The sequence below is a fragment of the Mustela putorius genome, unplaced genomic scaffold, assembly GCF_011764305.1.
Source record: "Mustela putorius furo isolate JIRA1106 unplaced genomic scaffold, ASM1176430v1.1 tig00000407_pilon_pilon_pilon, whole genome shotgun sequence".
NCBI classification, from domain to species: Eukaryota; Metazoa; Chordata; class Mammalia; order Carnivora; family Mustelidae; genus Mustela; species Mustela putorius.
This window is the reverse complement of record NW_025421373.1, coordinates 2788822-2807973: the sequence shown is the minus strand read 5'-3', so window position 1 is coordinate 2807973 and position 19152 is coordinate 2788822.

Below are 19152 nucleotides of genomic sequence, written 5' to 3'. Positions count from 1 at the left end.
AGGTATTACAGTTACAATATACTATTCACCACAGCAAGAAAGCCAAAGTTGGTGGCATCACAATTCCGGACTTCAAGCTCTATTACAAACCTGTGATCATCAAGACAGCATGGTACTGGCACAAAAACAGACACATAGATCAATGGAACAGATTAGAGAGCCCAGAAATAGACCCTCAACTCTATGGTCAACTAATCTTCAACAAAGCAGGAAAGAATGTCCAATGGAAAAAAGACAGCCTCTTCAATAAATGGTGTTGGGAAAACTGGACAGCCACATGCAGAAAAATGAAATTGGACCATTTCCTTACACCACACACGAAAATAGACTCAAAATGGATGAAGGACCTCAATGTGCGAAAGGAATCCATCAAAATCCTTGAGGAGAACACAGGCAGCAACCTCTTCGACCTCAGCGGCAGCAGCATCTTCCTAGGAACATCGCCAAAGGCAAGGGAAGCAAGGGCAAAAATGAACTATTGGGATTTCATCAAGATCAAAAGCTTTTGCACAGCAAAGGAAACAGTGAACAAAATCAAAAGACAACTGACAGAATGGGAGACGATATTTGCAAACGACATATCAGATAAAGGACTAGTGTCCAAAATCTATAAAGAACTTAGCAAACTCAACACCCAAAGAACAAATAATCCAATCAAGAAATGGGCAGAGGACATGAACAGACATTACTATTCACCACAGCAAAGATGGATGCAGGACAAAAGAAAGGGGGCTCTGCACTAGTGATGAGGGCTGGATAAGGCCCAGGCCTTTACAGAAACAGCTATGGTCTAAACTCTGTGGGCTTGCTTAGGAAAAGCAGGAGTGAGGATTTTGTATGTTTTACTTAGAGACATTGGCATATATGAGAACCACTTGAATAATGAAAAAAAAAAAAAAAAACCCACAGTTTCTTTGATTAGAATTTCCACTATAAATGATTAATTTTTCTCAAATTATTTTGAAAGTATAATCATATTTAGATTGAAATCTCTACCACAGCTCAATCACTTTCCATAGTTTTATAGATTTAGGTTAAAATATCAATTGAGCTATTTGCCTTTGGGCATTCGACTGAATTCTCTGATCCAACCTCTTACAAGGTATCTAACCACCTTTGGTGGTGAATAGAAATATAAAGTGTAAATAACAGCACATATTTTAAATAGCTAATATAGTGTTAGAAACTCATGAAATGTTTTCTATATGTTTATTTCATCTTTTCCTTCATAAGCTTCATGAATGAGAGACCTAAATGCCCACCAAAGCCTGTGCTTTTCCTCACAATGTTGTCTCCAGAATGCCATTACTCAACCAGGAATTATGTTCCCCAGATATTCTTCCAATTAGTTGGAGTCTTGTAAGTGGTCCTTGCCAGTATATTGACATAACTCTGCATAGGAATGCTATTCTGGATAGGAATGCTAAAAATCAGTAAGCTGGACTTCCAGGTTTAGCTCCAACATGTTGAATCTTAGAACCTGTCATTCCTGGACTCATAACAAAAAGAAGAGGAACAACAACAACAACAACAACAACAAACTCAAATCAATGACTTTTCTTGGATCCACTAGAGAATTGTGGTCACAAAATACATAGCGCCCCAAAATCTGGAGAAAGAGTTGAATTCAGATAATTGCAGCCAGTTTATTCTTGCCAAAAGCAGGAGATGCTGGAGCCACAAACAAGTAAAAACACTTGAACAGTAACACTGATTAATTCTAGAAGTGGAATGTACACTATTAGGAGACTTGGGAGCTCTGGGGCTCCATTTTAAAGCTTCCCACATTTCCACAGATTTATCTCCAGGAACTCAACAAAGTTCTCAGGGTGAATCCCCAAGAAAAATCCTATAATTTCTGGCAGGGTGATGGGAAAGTAAATGCTTTGGAATTGCCTAGAGCACTCTGTATAAAAAGAGACCTACTCAGTAAGGAAAAGTACTTTACTAGAGGGTTATCTGAGTCACCCAACTCTGCTCCCTTTAAGCTTTCTGTCTCTCCAAAAGTAGGGAGTCAGAGTAAGTTGTTTCTGAAGGCAATATCCAGGAAAAAAAAGTCCCACTAAAATTTGCAATTTAATTAGAATGTTAAAGAATTCTTCTATGGTCCACACACCTTAATGCCAAATCAACAGAGTTCAAGTTTAATAATGGCATTTGCAGGTAAAAAAGATACAATGCACTGATTTCATTTAAAGAGGAGTTTTTAGCGAAGCCTAGACAGGAAAGGAGACAACACAGGACATTTGGGGAATTTTGAAACCTCTGGCATCTACACCTAGAACAAACATTAACTCCAGGCATACTCCTGGTCAGATAAATTTAACACCTCATGCTAAAAAGCTTTTAACCACAGTTGCTATTACCAAAATACATTATGTTCAACTTGAAACAAAAATTTACAAGGCAACCCAAAGGACAAAAACAAAACAACATAAAAAACATGAAGAGAAAAGGAAATCACAAAAACCATATTCATATGTGGTATATATTTTGGAATTACCGGACAGGAAATTTTAGATAACTTTAATATGTTAAGGATTCTAATGGAAAAATTCTACATGTGAGAGTGTGTGGATAATGTAAGCAGTTATGAGAATGAAAAAAGTTATAGACTGGGAGAAAAATCATAGTAAAGGGCTTGTATCCAAAACAAAAAACTCTTAGAGCTCAACAGTAGAACAAATAACAAACAAAAACTTAAAGATCTGATGAGGACAAAGATTTAAAGAGATATGAACCAGAGAAGAAATACATATGACAAATGAACATACAAAAAGATGTATGATATTCTTCATTAGCAAAATACAAATTAGAAGAACAACAGAGATATTGCCATACATCTAACAGAAAGGCTGTAATAGAAAAGCTGACAATACCAAATGCAAGTAAGCATGCAGAGAAACAGTGACTCTTATTACCTGGTAGCAGGAATACAAAATGGTACATCCACTTAGGATTGTAATTCAGTGATTTTTTTTTTTTTTTTTTTTTTTTTTTTACAACATATATAGTGTTGCCATGGGATCCATCAACCACAATGCTTGGCATTAACCCAACTGACTTTAAAACTTATGTCTACACAAGAACCTGCATGCCAATATTTCCCAGCAGCTTATTCACAATTGTCCAAAACTAGACATAATCAGGATGTGCTTCAATAGATGAACAGATGAGCAAACTATGATTACATCCATGCGATGGAATATTTCTCAGTAATGAAAAGAATTGATTTATGAAGTCACATAGACATAGATGGACCTTAATGTATATTTTAGTTGAAAGAAACAGGTCTGAAAAGGCCACATACTGTATTAATCCAATGATACAATACCTGGAAAAGGAAGAACTATAAACAAAATAAATGGTCATTGAAGAGAAGAAGGGGTTTGACTATGTGAAACACAGGGGATTTTTAGGATGGTGAAACTATTCTGTGTGATAATGTATTTGCAGGTAAATTATACAACATGCTTGTCAAAGCTCTAGATCTTTATAATGCAAAGTATAAACCTTAATAAGTACAAATAAAAACGATTTCAGAATAGAAAGCAAAATATTCTAACTCTATTATAAATACATAGAGCAATCTCCTGAACAGAGTGGGAAAGAAGTAGGAAGGTATTAATTGGCTGACCTAAGAAACTTTTAAAAAGAATTAATTCTGTAAGGCTGAAGAAAAATAAATAAATTTAAAAGTATATAAGCACTGTTCTTTTGTTGATAAAGTTGCTTCTCATCAGGGTACAAGTTAACAGACCTAGTGCTACTATACATGGGTACTGAAACTGAAAAGTTAAATAAATACATGGAAGCCAGATTTCTTACTGTTGATGTGGAACTTTGAAATTTTTAAGAAGAACACTTGAAAGATCAATGTGGTAATGGAGTAAAGTTGAGAGACCAGTGTACACTCATTTTTAGCTTACTTAGACACTGATGTAGAAATATATTTTATACAGAGGCTAAATGCACGCACATTTCCTTGCTTTGTCAGTTTACAGGGTCTAAAAGCAAGATCCTAGTATTAACTGGCACAACTAGAATCAAAATCTTGGTCTCTACTGCTATCCTACAATGAAAACAAAAACAAAAACAAAAGCAACAACAACAAAAAACACTACTCCTAGGAGAAATGACTAATACTAAGACTGAGGCAAGAAATTTACATGAAGAACCTAAATATTTGGCACTACAAATATTTCTAATAGTTCCAGAAAGCAACAAGGTGTTAAATAAATAAATAAATACAAAACTTAATTGATGGAAATATATAAAAGGGACTCAGCAGCAGCCAGCTAAAAACTACCTAATGGACAATGCTGGAAAATTTGAGTATCAAAATTAATAAAGAAGTAATGGATTATAACCCAAAAGATAAGCGAAATATCCATTTATCATATTGATAAATAAATAATTGAATAAATATATGTGGGAGAACAGACAAATCACTCTCATTCAGAAGAATTAAAAATAATTTATATAGATACCCTGCCTTCAAGAACAGAGAACATAAACCCCCATTCCATAAATGTAAACTGTACTGTTACCTCCCTCCAAAGAGTAAAAATGGAAAAGGAAAAACAAGGTAACTTTACAGTGGAGAAACCTGACAAATCGTATCTCAGCCAGGTGATTAAGGTCAATATAAGCACTGATAAACCATGTTGATAGTAGATACTCTTGATAGGACATGATGAGATAGAGTTTTACCTCTCCTGTCTTCCACCTTAAAATCCATAACCCTAGTCGAATCAGAAGAAAAACATCTAAATTACAATAGAGAAATATTTTATAAGATATCAGACCAGTCAAGGTCATCAAACACAAAGAGATTCAGAGATATGGTCACAGCCAAAAACAGTCTAAAGAAAACACGCAATAAGTGTAATGCGGTATCCTGTGTGGGATTATGGAACAGAAAAAAAGACATTAGATAACCTGAATAAGTATGACTTTGGTCATACTTTATAATAATAATGTATCAAAATTTATTCAATATAATAATGTATCAATATTTATTCATTAGTTGTAACAAATCCTATAATAATATGAAGTGTTAGTACAGAAAACAGGGTGCAAGGTATATGGGAACCCTCTGTACTACCTTCTCAATTTTTCTGTAAATCTAAAAGTGTTCTAAAAGTAAATACATGATAAACAACAACAGTGTGTCTAATGCCGTCAACCCTGTTCGTTAACAGAGATATTCTGAAGGCATATGAATCACAAAACAGAAGGAACCTCAGTCCCTGAGTCACCACACAGACATCCTGCAGGAATTTTGCTTGCAAATGTGTAATTAAACAATGCATTATTACATCAGCATGAAATAACTGTGTATTGTTATGCCATGAAAATCTGGGAATTTATTTGCTCCAGTAGCTAAAATCACCCTATGAGATATAATCTTATTATGACGTTCACTTTAATATATCTGGCTTCCTGTATATCTGGTCTTAGAGTGCAGATACTAAAAAGCAAGAATATATCCAATAACCGAGGAAATGTATCTGGATGTAAAAGATAAAAATATAAATTTTGGATTTATTTGATCTTTCAAAATATAAAATTGAGCCCGTTTTAGAAGTTTGATAGGCACGATATGTTAGTCACTGGGGATACAGTAATGAACAGAGAAAATACTTGCTCTTTCCATTAGTATAGCAAAGTCATCAGGAAAGAAGGAAAACAAGATGGAGCTGGAGGGAAAGAAAAAGAGAAAAAGGAGGAAAGAAGTGGTGTTGGAAAAGAGAACAAGGGCCCTGGAGGAATCTTATCCTGGGTAATTCTTGAACAGGAGAAAATATGGAAGTAAAATCTAAAAGACTTTTGCACAGTATTTCTTCCACAAATTCCCTGCATCAATTTCAAACTGTAAAAGCAATGATGTTCTGAAGTGGAAAAGCTTTAAATAATATCAAGGAATATTTAAACACTATTTCCTTTAGATTTTTTGCACCTGTTGGCATATCTATAACTTATAGAAAGAAGATATATTCTGAATGGTAGTACAGGGAAAAGAGAAAAATAATAATTCATCTTTAATTTACAAATGTGGATCTCTTATAACATAGGCTTTAAATGTCTGTATTCAACAGATGAATAGTGAAATACCACCTAGGAAGAATATGACATGTTTTTACAGTCATTTTAGGTAGGTATATATCAGGGAAAGAAAATAGACACCATTTTTACACAGTTGTGGTTTTTTTCTGCTAATAGGGAAAAAACGATTTCCTCTAGCTAGAGCCATATTTCATATTAGGCAAACAAATAAGATGGTTTGTCCATAATATCTAATTAATTGATAGAGTTTAGTTTGTTTAAGGAAGGAATAACTAACTTGAAAATAAAATAAAATAGATTAGGGTATGAAGAAATTGAGGTATGATAGGATGATTAAGCCACATGTGAAAAATTAACTTTAACCCACTTCCTATATGAGCTTTTGTTTTTCATGGCATGTGTCACTACATAAGAAAGGCTGTCTGTTTATAAAGACACATTTTTTTTTTAAGATTATATTTATTTATTTGACAGATAGAGATCACAAGGAGGCAGAGAGGCAGGCAGAGAGAAAGAGGGGGAAGCAGGCTCCTGCCGAGCAGAGAGCCCGATGTTGGGCTCAATCCCAGGACCCTGGAATCATGACCTGAGCCGAAGGCAGAAGCTTTAACCCACTGAGCCACCCAGGCGCCCATATAAAGACACATTTTTATGCATTTTTATTATACTTAATCTCTTAAGAGATACTTTAAGAATGGGAAGCCTTATGTTAACCGAGACTATTTATGAAGCTGTTAAAAGTGAAACAAGAAAATACTAAAGTTCAGGTTTCTTAGGAACTTGTTCTAAGAAGAAGAAAATAACTGAGTGAACTTCTTTTTTTTAATTGCTTTCATGAACCCTTCATACAGTGTCTCTGAATAAGTTCAGATAAATTTCCCAGAAAAAGAAAAGAATGACCTTAACACAATCAAGAAAATGAATAATTTTAAAAATTTATAAGCTAAAATATGACAGTAATTTTCTCAAACAGTCAGGCACACTGCCCTCTTATATTACCGGGCCCAATGAATTATGAATGTTGGCTGAATAAAAAGCCGGAGGGTGACAACAGAGCCACGTTTTGTCATTTGCACTTACAGAATGTCTACGGCCCTAGCAGGATTTCCGAATCTTACCATTATCACCGGCTTCTAAGGACACTGGGAAATACATGACTACTACTTCAGGGGTGGGGAAGATGAAATACTAATTGCTAACTATGATAATGAGTCTAAAACGTGTAGACAAGTTAGCTTTTTGAACTACATGAGAAGCCAAACTCTTCAAACTCCCACTGTCCTAACCGGTCTGAACACAGAAACAAAAATCAAAACGAAAAGACACTTTTCAGCGTACATCTCAGCTGCAGGAATTATGAGTGGGAAGAACAGGTGTTCTGAGAGATTCTGCAGTGCTTCTGTTGCTAAGAAGACCACTTTCGTCAGTTCAAAAAGGCTGATAACCTGGACTTTTACTGCCAAATTGGTATTAACAAAGGTTGGAACTGATATAAACATGCATACACAGATGAAAAGGACATAGGTAGTTTTAAAAATAACTCAATGATAAGGCTGTATTGAGAGATAACTGGTAAAATCTTCATATATTAAGTGAGAATAGTTGCATAATTGCTAAAAAATTTGAAGCAGATTAATCTGAGCACATAATTCAAAGCAGAAGTATAAAAATAGAGAAAGTTATGTCCGTGATCTCAGTGGAAACAGTGTTAATGGAGCTAATGATATGTATGCCTTAATAATGATGCAATAAAGTTTAAATTATTTTATACACGAAGTTAGTTATATAAAATAGAGAAAAGTAAATACTAGATAACTTTTTCAGATGTTAATAAATACTAATTCATAATTTCTTGTACACGCGGTGTATGAGACAAAGAAGTATCTATAAGTGGTGTGATATAGCTGTATTATAAGGAGTAAATATGATTAATATATGACATATGACTCCCACAAAGATTTTATACAAGTAGAATATTATAAAAGTATTACAGTCATCTTTGTTTGACCATTGAACTATTGCTTGAACGACACAGTATTGCATTTTTTTTCCTTATAGCCCCAGGTAACATAAAGATGTATCAGAAATTAGAAAAAATAAGGAATATCAAGAAAGTATGAGAGAAATAAGTCTTTCCTCCTCAGGTTTGACTACTGCAAGATTTACCTTTAAAATATCAAGAAATATTACCAAAATTTAACATTTGGAGTCTAATAGCAAAGTATGATTATATTGTATTATATTGGATTGTAATGTACTATGTTATGTAATCTTTTATGTAGAAAGAGACATTGCATTTTTTTACTTTGTGCCATTTTCATCACAAAGTCATTTGTTTTAGAAATACTTATATAACTGGCAAAGTTTGACAGAGCTGGCACATCTGCAGACAATGGTATGATTTGATATTTATAAAGTATCAAATTTTCTAGAAATATATGTTTCTAGTTTCCATGGAAATTGAGTAATCACTAGAGCTGATTTTTATTTATCTTCTTTTACTGGAATCGAATCATGTTATTTATATGGCTGTTTTTTAAAAGTCTGTGACAGTTAACTCTTTAATTAACCATTTTATAAAATTAAAAGCTCTTCCTCCATTTGTAAAGTCAACACATATATTTTAAGCCTATAACTGCAAATAATAAAAAATCCCTTATTTAATTTAAGTGCTCAAGTGTAGGGACGCCTGGGTGGCTCAGTCAGTTAAGTGTCTACCTTAGGTTCAGGTCATGATCTCAGGGTCCTGGGATTGAGCCCTACATCGGACTCCCTCTTAGTGGGGAGCCTGCTTTTCTCTCTCTCTCTCTCTCTCTCTCTCTCAGCCCCTTCCTATGCTCTCTCTCTCTCTCTCTCTGTCTCTCACTCCCCTTCAAATAAATAAATAAAATCTTTAAAAATAAATAAATGTTCAAATGGAAATTACTTAAATTGGTGCATTTTTTTCTCTTCTTTTCTTTTGTCTAACTTGGTTTACTACTTAGCAAAACAAAAATATTAATGTAAACTACTTCATAAGGTTGTTGTAAGAATTAAATGAGCTTATACACGTACAGATTTATAAATGTGCCTTGTGTGTATTTAAGTGCTACATAAACATTCTTTACTATAATGCAAGTTCTGTGAAGGAAGAGACTCCTGAGAATATCTGGCATATGTTAGAGAGTAAAAATTTGTTAATTGACTATATTATATAATCCTTTTTGTAGAAAGAGACATTCCATTTTTTACTTTGTGCTGATTTCATCATAAAGTCATTTGTTTTAAAGATAGTACAGTTTTGGCAAAGCTTGACAAATTTTGAGTTTGGATCAATTATTTTTCTTCTTAATGTTTTTAAAAATAATAAATATAAAATGGGAATGTCACATTTTATACTACTGGTCTTCAAACTAGGAAAGGTGCAATTCTGCATTTACAGAAAGACTTTCCAAGGTATATGTAAGTAGGAAGAGACAATCATAGAGAATGAATTTTCAAACAGCCCACTATAGTAACTATTCCATATTATTGAAAAAAAAAATGACTTGACATTTTTTATTTCCATTTCACACCAAAAACGTCTTTATTTCTCCTATGCCAATGAGTAGCACCATGGCCTTTGTCCTTCATTTAAAAAGTATCCTTTGGGGGCTCCTGGGTGGCTCAGTGGGTTAACTCTCTGCCTTTGGCTCAGGTCCCGGTCTCAGGGTCCTGGGATCGAGGCCCGCATCGGGCTCTCTGCTCAGCAGGGAGCCTGCTTCCTCCTCACTCTCTGCCTGCCTCTCTGCCTCCTTATGATCTCTCTCTCTCTCTGTCAAATAAATAAATAAAAATCTTTTTAAAAATATCCTTTGTATTACAAAAATGCTGACATTTTATTACTCAAATTATTCCTGCTTTGGTCATTAGGAACCCTTCAGTTTGGCTCCGGTGTTTCTTCAGTATGCTTGCTTCTCCTTCTTCCTTCCCACCCTTTCCCCTTTTCCCCACTTCCCCTTTCTTCCCACTCCTCCCCCTTCCTCCTTTACCCATACCCCTCCCCTTCCTTTTTCTAATCCTGTTCTTACTTTCTGGAACCAAGAGATGTTCCAGACATCCCGTATTATGTATGTCTGTTTCAGCCTTAGAATCCACTACTTTGACAAAGGAGCCTTGGTTCCTTTTACTGGATAATGGTGCTCAGAAACCAGAGTAAAATATTTACAATTAGATGAGGGAAGTTGAGGAATACAAGTGAACTCTTTGTACAATTTTGCAATTTTTATAAGCTTAAATTATTCTTACATAACATTTTACAACATTTATGTCAACTGTAAAGAACTATCCAAACCTTCAGACATAAAACAAGAGGATAACTGGATGAACTTTTCAAAATCTTACTAAGGTGTACAAATAGATTCAAGCAAGAATAGCTTGTGCACTGGAAAAATGCATCTTAGATTTGTTAATTTTAAATACTACTTTGGACACTGAAATTGCTTGATAATTTTTAAATTATCTAGTTGAAAATATAACCTGAAATGTTATTGTGTATTACAAATAATGCATTAACAAAGTTCGTATCTAAATAGCAAATTCATATTACATGCCTTTGACTCACTGATGATAAAGGCTACATCCTCAACTTCTGTCATTATCCAGTAAAAAGAACATGGCTCCTTGTGGTAGCTGTGCTACTAAACAGATTCTCTAATAAATGAGTCAATTTTTGACACATACTCATTCTATTTTTATTTTTTAGACCCACGGTTTTAATTTTTTGAAAATTAGACCTTAATAAAATTTTTCATTAAATACATCACTGTAAACCCATTAAAAATCTTACCTTTTTTAACACATATTTTGAATAAGGAAGAAATTATCATTGAATATGTAGTATTTCAATCTCCATTGATATGTTACAAATTCAGTTACCTTTAAAGTGGGAAAACAGGAGTGCTGAAATTTTATTTTATTTTATTTATTTTTAAAAAATTTTCATTTATTTATTTGAGAGAGAGAGATCACAAGTAGGTAGAGCAGCAGACGGGGAGGGGGGGGTGGGAAGCAGGCTCCCTGCCAAGCAGAGAGCCCGACGAGGGGCTTGATCCCAGGACCCTGAGATCATGACCTGGGCTGAAGGCAGAGGCTTAACCCACTGAGCTGCCCAGGCATGACATTCTCTGGAGGTCCCACTGAGATCCAGGCAAGATCTCCTTACTCTCACTATTTCAAAAGGACCTCCAAGGGTGCAGGTGAAGTGGAATGAAAGTCATCCATTGGGTTTAAGTTGCAATACGGAATTCCAAACTGCTTAGTTCATTTTATCTCCCAGGAAATAGAAACTTTTAAAATAATTATTTGATTCAATGATCATAGTTTAAAAAGTTTATGTTGGGAAAAATTTGCCCTGTTTCTAACAATACTACCATCTGTCTGTTTATTCTAATTTTCATCTGTTACGAGTTTAGAAGGAAAGAAATGGGAAGAGCTCAGCAGAGGGCTGACAGTCCATCCTTGGACCATCCCAAAGCCCTGATGGGATCCTAAGATCTCTTTGGACCAATATTCTTTATACAAACTTCACTTTGAATAAACTTTTCAAAAACATGCAGATACTTTATTTAGTGGTATCACCTATTTCCATGAGAACTGCTTTATGTAGTTTCCTCTGACCAACTCCAGAGTTCATTGGACACTCAGAGTGTAATGACATCTTTAGCAAGGTTTTAGGGACATGAGCTTGTACAAGCACACTTCTCTTTAATAACATCACAATTCTGGTATGCATACCTTTCTGACAGGCATAGTTCCACCAAGCAAAATCTGAATATGCAATGGATATTTGGGGGGAATTTTTGATTGTTCATTTGAGAGATGATTTGGAATAGAAAATGTAATAAAGCTCTCTTAAGAATATTCTCTTTATCTTCTCTAAAAGACCACATTGATCAACATAAGGAATGTCCTCTTTTTTTCATTTCCATACCTCGGAATACATTTCTGAACCTTGCTTTTTTGTTAATCATATAGCTGATAAAACTATAAAGGCAGGTGTTATTGTTTAATCTGGGTATCTCTCACTCATTTTTAAATTATTTGACAATTTCATTTTTGCCAGCTTTATTGAGAAATAATTGAAATGTGATGTAACTTTAAAGTATGCAACACGTTGATTTTATATATTTGCATATTGCAAAATGACTACCAACATAGCATTAGCTAACTCTTTCATCACATAATTACTATTTTTTTTAATGAGAACATTTAAATCTACTCCCTTGACAACTTTCAAGTATATAATATAGTATTGTTAACTACAGTTAGCATGCTGTATGTTAGATTTGTTAATATTATAACTGGAAGTTGATATCCTTTGGCCAACATCTCCCCATGTCTCCCTCAGTTCTTACTAAGTTCTTTACTCTCTGTTTCTCTGATTTTGGCCTTTTCAGCTCTATGTATGGTGATATCATACAGTATTTGCCTTCATAACTTATTTCATTTAGCATAATGCCTTCAAGTTTCATTCAAGTTGTTGCAAATGGTAGGATTTTCTTCTTACTCATGGCCAAATGTGTGTGTGTATGTGAGCTTCCTTATTAATCCGTCCATTGGCAGAAACTTAGGATGTTACCATTGGCTATTGTGAATAGTGTTCCAACTTGGAGATGCAGATATCTGAGATTCTATTCTTATTACCTTTGAATATGCCAAAAAGTGGAATTGCTGAGTCTTATGGTAGTTCTATTTTTAATTTTTTGAGGAATCACCATACATTTTTCCATAATAGATGCAGTAATTTACATTCCCACCAAAAGGGCACAAATTTCCCTTTCTATATACTCTCCATCAATACTTGTTATCTCTTGTCATTTTGGTGATAGCCATTCTAATAGAAGTGAGGTGACATCTCATTGTGGTTTTGATCTGCATGTCCCTGATGAGTACCATTTCATTTTTCTTTTATATGTCTTCTCTGGAAAAATGTCTATTAAGTTTCACTGCCCATTTTGAATCAGGTTGTTGGGGGTTTTTTGCTATTTAGTTGTATGAGTTCTTTACATATTTTAGACATTAACCCCTTATCAAATATATAATGTACAAATATTTTCCTCCATCCCATAATTTCCCTCTTCATTTTGTTGTTTATTCCTCTTTTGTTGTTGTTGTTGTTTAAGATTTTATTTATTTATTTGACAGACATAGATCACAAGTAGGCAGAGAAGCAGGCAGAGAGAGAGAGGAAGGGAAGCAGGCTTCCTGCTGAGGGGAGAGCCCAATGCAGGGCTTGATCCCAGGATCCTGGGATCATGACCTGAGCCGAAGGCAGAGGCTTTAACCCACTGAGCCACCCAGGCGCCCCTTGTTTATTCCTCTTGATGTATAGAAGCTTTTTGTGTGGTGTAGTCCCATTTATTTACTTTTGCTTTTATTGTTTGTGTTTTTGATGTCATATCCAGGAAATCATCGCCAAGAGGAACTTTGCTCCTATGTTTTCTTCTAGGAGTTTTACAGTTGCAGGTCTTATATTTAAATCTTTAATCTGTTTTAATTTCATTTTTATGTGTGGTGTAAGATAGGAGTACAATTTAATTCTGCATATGGTTATACATTTTTCCCAGTACATTTATTGAAAAGATGGTATTTTCCTCACTGAGTATGCTTGGCTTCCAATGTAAAATATCAGTTAACCATATATGCAAGTATTTATTTTTGGGCTCTTGATCTCTTCTTTGGGTCTATTTTATGCCAGTACTATATTGTTTTGATTACCATAGTTTTGTAATGTACTTTGAAATCAGAAAGTATGATGTCTCCAGCTTTATCAGGATTATTTTAGCTTTGAGATGTTTTGTGACTCTATAAAAATTTTAAGATTTTTTTTCTATTTCCATAAAAAATGCACTGGAATTTTGATAAGGATAGCATTGAAAATGAAAATGGCTTTCAGTAATACGGCTATTTTAACAAGATCAATTCTTCTGATCTGTGAACAAAAAATTATCTTTCCATTTTTTTGTGTCTTCTTCAATATCTTTCACCAAATTCATGTAGTTTTCTGTATAAATTTTCCACTTCCAAACACATTTTATACCTCAGGGTGCTAAAGAAGAAAAATTAACTAAGCCCAATGTTAGCAAAAGGAAAGAAATAAGAAAGATTAGAATGGAAATGAATGAAATAGAGATCAGAGCCACAATGGAAAAGGTCAAGGAAAGGAAGAACTAATTTTTTGAAAAGATTATCAAAATTGATACCTTTATTAGACTGAGGAAAAAGGGATAGGACTCAAATAAATAAAATCAGAAATGAAGAGGAAAGAGGATGCATTACACCTGATAGCACAAAATTTCAAAGGATCCTGAGAGACTGCTATGAATAATTATATGCCAGCAAACTGAATAACCTAGAGAAAATGGATAAATTTGTAGAAACATACCACCTACCAAGACTAAATCATGAAGAAATATAAAATCCAAACAGACAAACAAGAGGATAGATCATAATCAACAATCCTCCAACATAGCCATGTCCAGATTCCTCTAGTGAATTCTACTAATTCCACTAAATCTAAAGATTAATGCCAATTTTTTTCAAATTCCTGAAAAAAAAAAATGAAAATGAGGGACTATTCCCCAAATCATTTTACAAGGCCAGCATTACCCTGATACCAAAGTCTGATGAGGATACTATAAGGAAAAGAAAATTACAGGCCAATATCGCTAATAAATATAGATACAAAAATTATCAACAGAATATTAGCGAACAGAATTGAACAACGCATTCCAAGGATCATATATCATAATCAGTGGGATTTATCCACAAATTAATAAATGTGTTGCACCAGATTAATAAAACCAAAGATAATTATATAGTCATCTAAAAAGAGTCAGAAAAAAGCATTTAGCAAAATACAATTTCCTTTTATGATTAAAAAGAAAAAGAAAACACTTCACAAATTGAGTACAGAAGTAACACACCTCAACACAATAAAGGCCATATATGACAAACTCACAGACAAAATCATACTCACACTCAATACTGAAAGACTGAAGCTTTCCTCTACGGTCAGGAATGAGACAAGGGTATCCATTTTCACCAACTCCTCTATAGCATAATACTGGATATCCTAACCCAAGTAATAAAGCAAGACAAATGAAATAAAATGCATCAAATAGACAATAAAGTAGTACAATTTTCTTTGTTTGCAGAGGATATGATCAGATATAGAGAAAATACTAAAGACTGCTCCAAACAAATTAACAAATTCGGTAAAGTGGTGGGATTAAAAAACAACAACAACAACAACACACAGAAAACTGTTTTTTTCCATATACTAACAGCAAAAATCAGAAAAGGAAAAAGGGAAACAAACTCATTCACAATAACATTGAAAACAATAATACTTGGGAATAAATTTAACCAAGGAAGTAAAAATCTCTTTCTCTTTTTTTGTGTTGTCAAAATGCATCTTTCTACAAAACAAAACAACAATGACAACAAACAAAACTCTCCCCAATGGCACAGGGAATTAGCTTTTCACAGTGGTGATTTTATGTAAGTCTAAAATAAATTCCAGGTACTTCTTCCTTGTCTTTTTCCAGTTCTTTTCTTCTTATTTTGCCTTCTTTTGAGAAACTTTGGAGATTAGACAACATAAAAATATTCTTCCATCATTATATGCACACTCTGGGAATATCTCGTGTGGATAAACTATATATTCTAAAGTGTTTAAAAAGTAATTTTTCCATTATTTCCCTTTTGGAACCATACTGTGGAAGAAAAAATTTAATAAAGAACTGGTAATGGGTTTTCTTCCTTGGCTAAGAAGTAAAAGTAGACACAGAGCATTTGGTCTGACTAAAGAATTTAAAGAATTCTTGATGTAGAATATAGAGTTTTATTTTTGTTAAGAATCTAGTCAGTGGGGTCCCTGGGTGGTTCAGTGGGTTAAAGCCTCTGCCTTTGTTTGGCTCAGGTCATGATCCAGAGTCCTGGGATCAAGCCCCGCATCAGTCTCCCTGCTCAATAGGGAGCCTGCTTCCCTTCCTCTCTCGTTCTGCCTGCTTCCCTGCCTACTTGTGATCTCTGTCAAATAAATAAATAAAATCTTTCAGAAAAAAAAAAAGAGTCTAGTCAATATTTCTGACAGACAACTTTTCTAACAAATTTGAATAATCTCATTTTAGTTTTAAAATATATCTTGCCTTGGGGCACTTGGATGTCTTAGTCAATTAAGCATCTGCCATCATCTTGGATCATGATCCCACAGTCCTGGGATCGAGTCCCATGTCAGGCTCCCTGTTCAGTGGGGAGCCTGCTTCTCTATCTCCCTCTTGCTCATGCTCGGTTTCTCTCTCTCTTTTTTCTCAAATAAATAAATAAAAATATTTTTTAAAAATAGTGGTGCCTGGGTGGCTCAGTGATTTAAAGCCTCTGCCTTTGGCTCAGATCATGATCTCAGGGTCCTGGGATTGAGCCCCACATCGGGCTCTCTGCTCAGTGGGGAGCCTGCTTCCTCCCTCTCTCTCTGCCTGCCTCTCTGCCTACTTGTGATCTCTGTCTCTGTCAAATAAATAAATAAATAAATAAAATCTTTGGAAAAATAAAATAATAAAAAGAAAATAAATAAAAAGAAAATATTTTATATCTTCTAATAAATTTTACTATCATTTAGAATTATTTTAGTTGATTTCATTGTATATCCATATATTTAATAAAGCAGAAGCAAGTATTTTTTTTTCAGATCTTTATTTTATCAATTACAATCAGTTTCAGATGTGTGCAAATCTAAACACACCACACCCACATACACACTGGCATGTTATTAAATAGCATAGTAAGATTGAAACAAAGACAATAAATGATAAAAAAATACAAATACAAATTTGAAATCATAGTTCAAATTTTAAATGTTAGATAAAATCATCTACACTTGCCTAATTTTTTCTTACTTTCAAATAATGGATTCAAGAGAAATAGTAAATTATCTTTTTAAAAGTGAAACTAGTTTAATGTTAATGGATTTAGTCATATAAGGAATGTTCATGAATATTAAAAATTATTACATAGAAGAATGCAAAAAGTAAATTTAGTATTTGTATTGTTACAAATGATCAGGGTTTTTGTGCTCGAAAACAGCAATCCATTTTAATCACTGAATTATTCTGTTAGTGCTCCAAACACCTGGTGTATTCATGATTTATTTAGACCAAAATTCCTTATTAAAAAAACCTTGCTAATTATTATTTTTGCTAGTTTTTGTTTATATTTGAAAATTTCCAGGAACTATTTCTTGTCCTCAGGTATGAAAACATAAAAAATTTTCAGCTTTTAATGTTTGTAGGCCCTGCTCCTAGGTTCTAGGGAAACTATAGGTTAACATTTATCAAGGTCAAAATGACTCAGCAAAGCCTGAAAGTATTGGCTCTATTTCTGATCCAGGCACAAACTGCACAACTGCTTCATTTAAAAACAAAACAAAACAAAACAAAACACAACACAACAACCAAAAAGTTACATTTCAAATACAAAGACAAGGAAAAGGAAAAAATCTCCCTGGTTCCCATAAGATCAAAATCATATAGCCCTGCATATAATAGAAGCTTAAGATAAGGTTTGCAACTTTCTGAAATGTCCTAATGATTTGTAGCTTTTTATGTTAAAATGTATATAACCATGCACCAAATGTAGCTTTGCCTGAGCACTTTCTTCTTTTGAATTTTTTGTATTCTGGGCAGCTTTCTTAATCTGACCTGGAATAAAACTTTAAGAAGTTCTAAAAGGTTTGTTCAGTTGGCATCCACAAGTACTATGACATTTGTTCTGATCTTATCTCCTTACAGGTCTTTTTTACTTTGCCTGTGACAAATTAATTCCCTAGATTTTGAATAATTACATATTTATTGACTACTGATTCCACTCCAGATAGAATAAGCCCACTACTGCCCATCTTTCTTGTTGATCATAACTAAAATCTCTGGACAAAATTTAAATAACTCTATGAAAACTTAAAACAATAAGCAAAATTCAGCAGATGGGGAGGAGGATGAAAACAAAGAAACATATAAAAAGTTGCTATCTGGTTTTAGTTTGTTTCTGCTTTGGTTTTGTTTTGTTATTTATTTTCCCAGCACTCAGTGTAAGAACATAGCAGGGCTGTGTTGCACAGCAAAACCCAAAGGAAACTTTCATTTTGGCCAGAGAACTAAGAAAAGTGCTCATATGCACTTGACAGTTTAGGGAGAATCTCCTTTTTTTTTTGTTGTTTTTCCTTTTATTTTACATTTAAAGCATGTTTGAATTTCCTGGAATTGTCACCAGTCTATATAAAGATAGATTCCTTCACTTTTTGAAAGGAAGAATTAAAAAAGTAATAGTCCAGCATTCTCCAAATTTTAATTAACTCAAATTTAATGTGGTTCTTTCATTTTTCAAATCTAAGGAAAAAAGTATCGATATATTTAAATGACTATCATTTTTAGAAACATAATACAAAGAATTTGCTTGGATACCTGCAAAGCTTATTACTTCCAGGAAGTTGTCTCATTTGAAGCCACTAAACCTAAAAGTACTGTATCTGAACCCACAAACTCCTGAATACTGGCTTTGCTTTCAACTATGACATCTTACTCACTTGAAACCTTCTTTCATTGACAAATTTTAACCCGAAGCCAAATATGGGAGGGAATTCTGAGAAATGTAGTTCTCTGGTTTAGACGGAAGTGATTATGATTCTGTATTTTAATTTATTTAAACAATTAGAGTAATATAGCACATCAATAATTCACCAAAGATGACTTCCTATTAGTTGGCATTTACCATGAACAAAGCTGATGACTTCCTTAAAAATAATTCAAGGCAATTAAATTTTTATGGCATTTTTAATCCATGGTAGGTATGTATTACACCAAAAATGAAATTATTACATAACAATTTCATATAATTGGTAAGCTAGAAATATAATTATGCAAAACAAGGTATTTTTTTTCTAAAAACAGAATAGTTCTTAACTCTTTTGCACTGTAATTCATTAAAACCACAACTATAATTTTAAATAATTATATTACTCAAAAACAAATTATAATTTAAGCATTTATGAATTGTAATTGAAATAAA